Source organism: Agrilus planipennis, unplaced genomic scaffold (assembly GCF_000699045.2).
Source record: "Agrilus planipennis isolate EAB-ADULT unplaced genomic scaffold, Apla_2.0 scaffold81, whole genome shotgun sequence".
Classification (NCBI taxonomy): Eukaryota; Metazoa; Arthropoda; class Insecta; order Coleoptera; family Buprestidae; genus Agrilus; species Agrilus planipennis.
This window is the reverse complement of record NW_020438902.1, coordinates 1,086,494-1,094,436: the sequence shown is the minus strand read 5'-3', so window position 1 is coordinate 1,094,436 and position 7,943 is coordinate 1,086,494.

Here is a 7,943-nt window from a genome sequence, read left to right as displayed (position 1 = left end):
TGTTGCAACTCCAATTTGTAGTGGAATTGTTTAAAGAAAAAACCAAGTGGCAAAACTACTAACAGTTTAATTCTTGTTAAAAGGTGTACAAAAAGAACTTACATGGGTCGAGTTGAGTGTTGAGTATTAGTTACATACTAGTCAAAAAACTAACTAACTATCATTCTTTCGAAAATGTCTTTTATAATAAAGTTTGGTTCTGCTTCATAAAAATATTGGTAATGCATCGATTAAAATAAATGGTTTAGGAGAACTGTTTCATATAACAGTATGGTTTCGCTATGCAAAACGTTATTGGTCATACATTGATTAATATGAATGTTGCATAGACAATTAATGAGATAAATGATATTACAAACGCAATACAGGCTAAAAGTTAATACACATACAGAGCGTTGAAAATACATATAAGCAGGGTGGAACCTAACAATATATATATGTATAGGGAGGGGAAACCACCCCTGTATGGTGTTTTTGAGTTTCTAAGATCTAAAAAATGTATAGTAGGTAATCGTTTCACTGTGTGTGAATATTCATTATTCATTAGTAGTTGTGTTGCTCATGTATTTTAATATTGGAACCATGTAGTTTTAGATACACTGATTTAATGTGTTTATGGTTACCTGATAATATGTCGTTGTTTTAAATTTGTAAGGTATTATTTCTAAAGCCTTCAAAGAATAAAAGTATTGTAATAGCCGAAAGACCGATATCGATGTAACCGTTGTAAACTGTTTAGTTTATGATTGTTTATAAACGTTAAAAAACCGTTGGATTACTAATACTTAACGTTCGGTTAGGACCGTTCGATTTTACGAAAATATGATTGAAAGATTTTAAAATGACCGTTCATGAATGCAAAGATGTGATTGGAAAATTTATTATTAAGATGAGGGAATAAGTGTTCATATAATAGGTTTTGAGGAATGGAATGATAGATTCGATGTAGAAAGGAAAATAACAGTTTAGAAGTAAAAAAACTGTTTTTGGAATAACAGAGTTTCTGTAACAATTAATGTAGGATGAGGGGGGCAGTTTAGAACAGAGGCAGTTTTGAATGATTGGATTTATGAACGCATCATTTGTCTTTCCTAACCTCCAATGCCCTTTTAATACTGGTAACACCGAACTACACGTCTGTCAGTTGCCAATTTACGTCAATGTCAGTGTCAAACAGAATAAAATCTGTCGGTTACTTTACGGAGACAAAACCAAACACTTTTATTTTTTATTGTAAGCGGATTACTGAAAACGTAAGTAATTATTTTCAAGTTTTGACTATTTCATAGTGTTGTGTATATTATAACAAGTGTATTACCATTATAAGTTAATTAAATACTTAAATACAAGTTTCTTGGTCGTCTAGATAATTGTGTTTCTGAAGGATGGTATTGGGGCAGATTTGAAAAAATCTGTGGGGCAGTTATGAATAAAATGTTCAAAAGTACCCCCAGCTACTTGAACAAATGATGTTTACTTATTTTTAAAAATCATTGATAAATATAGTTAAATAAATTCATTTTATATTCTTTTACAGTTACGAATCACAATGGTAAGAAATTACAAAAAGAAAAAAGAAAATGATGTTAACGAAGAAGACGCCAAGAGAGCTGTATTAAGAGTTGTCAATGATAGCACGAAACCAGCGATTGGATGACTGGAGCTTTGTTTCTGAAAGTTTTACAACACATTAAAAAAACCACTATATGCACCAAAGAAAATAAAATTTTTATACTTCTTGACTATCATGAGAGTCATTGCACTATCGATGCTATTAATTTTGCAAGAGAAAACGACTGAAGCTGAAGATCTAGAAATAAATCAACCTACGGTAGCAGTTGCTCACGACGCTACTGACAATGCTCAAATTGTTGCCCCTGCACCTTCTGCAATCGACAGTGACGCTACTGACGCTGAAGATATGGAAGTAGGCCAACCTGTAATAGCATCAACTAAAGCTATTGACAAAAGTAATAAACCCACCACAACCCTTACATCTCAACTTCCCCCTGAACTTAATCATGAAACCGATAAATCTGCAAAAACACCCACTAAGAATACTAATAAAGCTCACGTGCAAACTCCTTCACGTTCACCATCTGTAATCGAAAGTGCCGCCAATATTGATAATTTGGCGAAAATAAACAGGAACACTGAAAATATATGGGGAACAGTAACAATTACTCCTGAAGCAATAAGACCGTTTCCTAAAGTGACTCCTCGTACCGGAAGAAAAGGCAGAAAGAAAGGCTTGTCACGAATATTAACTGATACTCCAGAAAAATGCGCATTAGAAGCTGCTTATCTAGATCGGATGAAACGCAAGCATTCAATTCTGCCTTTATCAAAACGAGGAAAATGTATGTCTAAGAACAATACGTATGAAAAGAAGAAACCGTTGCCAAAATATCAGTCAAACTCAGAATCTGACGGAAATATATCTTTTCATGATGATTCTGATATGGATTTAACAGATGGTCAAAGTAATTCTGAGTCTGATAATCTAGTTGATGAAAGGGAATCAATTCAATCCTTGACAAATGAGAATTTAAATGAAAATGACTATCTATTGGTAAAATGTCACTCTGCCAAAAAAGAATCACAAATGTCTTTCGTAGCTTTTATCAAACATAAAGACCAAAATATGTTTCAAGTTTCTTTTGTAAAAAATAAATTCGGTTTTAAATTTTTGTTCCCTGACAAAGAAGACCAATCCTGCTTACCTATCACTGATATTGTAAGGAAACTTCCAAAGCCATGCTCTGCTCCAGGAACTTCTCGTACAACTGCTCTAGTAACTTTCAAATTTGACTTCAGTAAATTTAAACTAGGATAAGTAGTATTTTTTGAAGTTGTTCGTTTTTTTTTATATTTACTTTTATGTTGGCCAATAAGGCGATTTGTATTGTTTATTTTGTTTGATATTCCAAACTTACATAGTTTAACTATTTGATTATTTTTTAAATGCCTTCCTAAGACCATTTGAAATGGTATGTTTTTAAGATAATGTTAAGATTATAAAGATAATATAAAGACAAAGATTTTACCTGCATTATGTAACTAGATCTCATATATTAAAATAATAAGTTACTTACACTTGTTCAAGACTGTCCCAGGCTGTTAATAGTTTTATAAAGTTTATTAAAGCAATAGTAAGCCTACGAAGTTAGTGGCAATACACAATTATAAGATAAGATCTGTATGTCTTAAATAAAGTGTTGATTATATTCTAAGTTACATTGTTTTCTTGTTATCGTGGTATTTCAAAACTGCCCCTAGGGTTATCAAATGTGCCCCTTGCCAGAGGCACATTTGAACAAAAATGGGGTTTTTAAAAATAATGATATTATCTTAATAAGTAAAAACAAGTAAATTTAATTTTTATTTTGTAACACAAATAGCATATCTATTCATGAAAAAGTAATATACCTTGATATGTAGCACAATACGACAAATATAATATTTTATTTAAAAAGTGTTCAAAGGTGCCCCCCTCTCCTGTACATATATATGGCAATATATCAATTTAGTTTAATATTACTCAGAATAAAAATCAAAATTACAGTGCAATGCTTCAATTGCGTTTTTATTTCAGATTTAACTACTGACAATATGCAACAAAAGACTTTTGCACAAACTCCTATATGTTCAAAGAAAGTTACAGAGTATGAACGTACGATAACTTTTACGTATCTTAAGTGGCATATTGCATTTACATTACATTTTATAGAAGACGCTGTTGGCGAAATTTCAAATGTAAAAAAAATAAGATCAGAAAAAGAACTTGGACCGAAAAGGAACTTAGATTAATAAGAAAATATTTCAAGCGGGACATTGACAGAGGAATTTATCCTGCATCCTGTCAAATAAAGAAATTCATATCGGAAACAAAGATAAACCGAAACGTTCCAGTAATAAAAGCCAAAATTCAACACCTAATTAAGTCAAAAGAATAANTATGAATTAATGCTTACACTCACTGACATCGTCAAGAGCCAATAACATCATGTGACCAGTAACAGCAACCGTTTAATAGTAACCATTTAACAGTTACACGTTTCATCACTTACCTACTTCTCTGTGCTAGAATCGGTTATCTTACCCTACTTTTATGCTCCAAATTCAGTTGGAAAAATTTTAGATGACCATGCGTGAACAACCACCGACCAACCCCATCCAGATGATCTCCTTAAAACATATTCTCGGATTTTCGCCGCGCCCGATACTATCGAGGGCCTTCCAATCATGGGTGACGCAAAACTCCCATCACAAAACCTTTTGTATGCTCCCATTAAGGAAGAGGACATCCGGAACCAAGAACCCAAGATGTCTGATTCCGCTGGATCCGATGGTATGCGCTTGCGCGACGTCAACCACATCCCCACTAGACGTCTGGCTCTCCTATTCAACTTTATGCTGTTTATGGGAGCCTCCTATCAACACTGCCCCGGTGTCGTACCACCCTCATCCCAAAAGGGGTGACGAACCTAGAAAACATTGACAACTGGAGGTCTATCACGTTGCCCCACTCCTGGTCAGGATCTTCCATCGTATCCTAGCCAAGAGACTCGCCACCTTTCCTCTCAATCATTCTCAGAGAGGTTTCATATCCCTTGACGGCACCCTGGCTAACGCTGTCACTCTGTGGACCCTTATCAAACACCAGCGAGTGCATACCAGACTCTACCACATCACCACCCTCGATCTGCACAAAGCTTTCGACACCGTCCCATACTCGTCATCGAGCGGGCCCTTGTCCGTCTGGGCGTGGATCCTCGCTTCACTAGATATGTCACTGCTTCACTGACGGGTTGTATTACCACCATTTTCTGCGGCCAACACACCCCGCCGCTAATTAAGATCGAACGTAGCGTCAAATAAGAGGACTCCATCTTTTTCCTACTCTGCAAAGCCGTTATGGACGTGCTTATATGCAGACTCGCCAACACTAACACCGGCATTAACTTCCAAGAGCACAAATACAGCATCTTGGGCTGCGCGGATGACCTGGTCCTCATGTCGACTTCACTGGACGACTAACAACATCTGGTCCGAATGGTCGATCGTTTTACTAAAGCAAGAGACGTGGAACTCAACATCAACAAGAGCAGGCACCTCAGCGTCAACTTATTACCAGATAGCAAAAAACTCTACACCTCCACCAAGAGCCGTGTGTATGTTGGCGACGTAGCCATTCCTTACATTGACCCAGAAGACCTCTTCAAGTACCTTGGGTTCCGATTCTATCCCACCCAGACGCCCAGCCCCACCGACATCTCCACAGCTCTGCATCGCAGATGAAGATGCTAATGCACAGGTAGTTGAACATGAAAATATGTCAGATAGTGATAGATCTACTCATCATAGTGAGCACAACTCGGAAACATAACAGTCAGCAGACAGCGACGCTTTGAACAGTGAAGAACCTTCTCCAACTGTCGTGCCTTCCGAAATAGCACCTGTTAGACGCCGGCGGACATCCAGTTCAGATATAAGTAGCCGTTCATTAGCGACTTTAGTAATCAGAGTTAAGTTAGTGGTAATTTAGCCAATACACTTCAAGATATATAATTATCTGTTAAAATTGTTGCAACTAGTCCCTCGCTCCCTTAGTGGTTATTATTCACTATAACTGCAAAAGCGGTATAAGAGGGTGGTCCGATAAGTACATAGCGTCACCGCCTCATTGCGCCAGTATCGCAAGATCAATGTACACTATCGTGTAGTACATTCTCGTAGACGGCTACTGTCGAAATTTCAGGATCGGACTCGTAGTTTTGTTTTGACCGCGTGTGGTGTCCGCCGATTTTAGAAAAATATATTTTAGAGCAATATCGGTCGGTGATTTGATTCTTGTTTTTGGAAGGGAAATCTCGCAACGAAATCAAAGATTGTTTGGATGCTGCTTACGGTGACTCCTTCTGGCGACCCTCAGAAATTGGTTTAACGAGTTTCAACGTGGTCGCACGTCGGTTTTTGATGAGCCACGTCCAGATGCACCGAAAACGGCTACCACGGAGGATACCCCCCCTTAGTCGTTACCTTGTGTGGTGGGGGGGGCGACCTAGAAAGATGCAGATACCTTAAAAACGCTAAGAACTACCCCAAAATTTGCTATGAACATGGATAAAAAATGTAAGAAGGTTACTGCCTCAGCCCCTTCGGATAGGGCAGAGCCGGCAGGGCCGGTGGTTCCAGAGCGGGCCCCTCCCCGGTCGCCATTCTTCTACTGTTCTGAATCAACGGAGAGAGAGGCATCCCTACGTCGGTGTGGGGTGTCCGGTGATACTACCGGCCAGCGAAGAGCTTGTTCATCTGATGGCGAGTAGAGAAGCCGAACGCCGAGAAGCCTGAACCTGTAGAGGTTTGCCCCACGGGTTCACAACCTGGAGGTGGTGATGCGAGGCCACAGACCCGCCGTGTGAACGGTGGAGACTTGGCCAAGCAGGCAGGTAAGGGTGAGGCGACGAGAAGGCTGTCGGGTGGTGCTCCCCGCACCAGGCTAAGGGCGAGAGCCTAAAGCCTGGCTAAAGGGATAGTGAGGAAGGCCCACGTGTCGGAATCCTCCGAGGAGTACGGCACGAGAGTGACAGTTGGAAAGCCCAATGCCAAGGCCAAAGGCACCCGCCAGGAAGGCGAAGGGCGGCAAAGGGGCTGTGACCAAGGCCGACGAGCCCAAACCCGAAAAGAGCCTGGTTGTCCGGCTTGAGAGGGTCCTGAGATCGAATGAGTCGGTCGCAGAGGGACCCAAGGAGCAGCCCAGTAAGAAGCCTGAAGCTCCTAAAAGCATAGGATCCCCGGAAACGGGGGGAGCTCGTAAGGAACGCGGGAGAGTCTCCGTAGCTTTGTCTTCGATGAAGGCAACAAGGTCTCTAAACTGGCTACCAAGTTCATTCTGGATAGGCACGCTGAGTGCAAGGGCATCCTATTATAAGCCCTCGCTGAGAAGGAGATCGCGATGTGGTACAACCAGGGGTGTCGTTTGTGGACAAAGTGCGAGGGGGGAAGCTAACGTCGGGTAAACCGACCCCGACTAAAGCTCCCAAGCCTAGCCGCCCTGTATTAAAGGACAATAAGGAGACGGCCATGCCTGGTAACAAGGCTGCCTCGAAGCAGAAGTGTGTAGCGGTGATCGTGAGGTCACAGGACAAAAAGCTCACTGCTGATGAGGTTAAGGCCAAGGTATTGGCCGTGAGCGGCGCACTCGGACGGGTCCGGGTGTGCGCATTACGCAGGGTGAAAGAGGGAGTCGTCAATGAGACGAAGACCTCCGCAGAGGCAGAGGAACTGCTAAGGAGCGATGAGCTCAAGAAGCAGGGACCCACGGCCGCCACCCCGCAAAAGATAGGGCCGAAGATCCTGGTCAAGGATGTCCCATCGGCCCTAACAGACCAGGAGATCCTTAGGGATCTCCACGCCAAAAGCCTGGAGGGAGTGGTTCCACCCGAGGAGTTCGCCACCCGGGTGACAATACGAGGTAGGAGGAAGGCTGCTGCAGTACGGAAGGGTTAAAGTGGTGCATGCCCGACTAGTGAGTGCTGGGTAACGCTCGAGTAAAAGAAACCGCACTACGCGAGAGAAGGGTGTATTTCGGCATGCAGTCATGCAGGGTCGAGGACACAGACGACGTACTGCGCTGTTTTAAGTGCCTAGGGTTCGGGCACAAAACAGCAACCTGCAGAAGCACAGTCTCCGCGCTTTGCTTCCGCTGTGGAGATGAGGGACACCAGCGAAAGGCCTGCGACAGGCCCATTAGCTGTGTGAACTGTCGGGCACGGAAATTGCCACACGGTTACCTGACCAAGGCAACACCCTGCCCCATATTCGAAATCGCAGTGCAGGATAGAGCAAGTAAGTAGTAGTAATATAGCGGTTCTGGATAAGAATGGGGATGATTTTTTTTGGTATTATTATCTCCTTTCTACGCATGCGCGGGGCGTGGC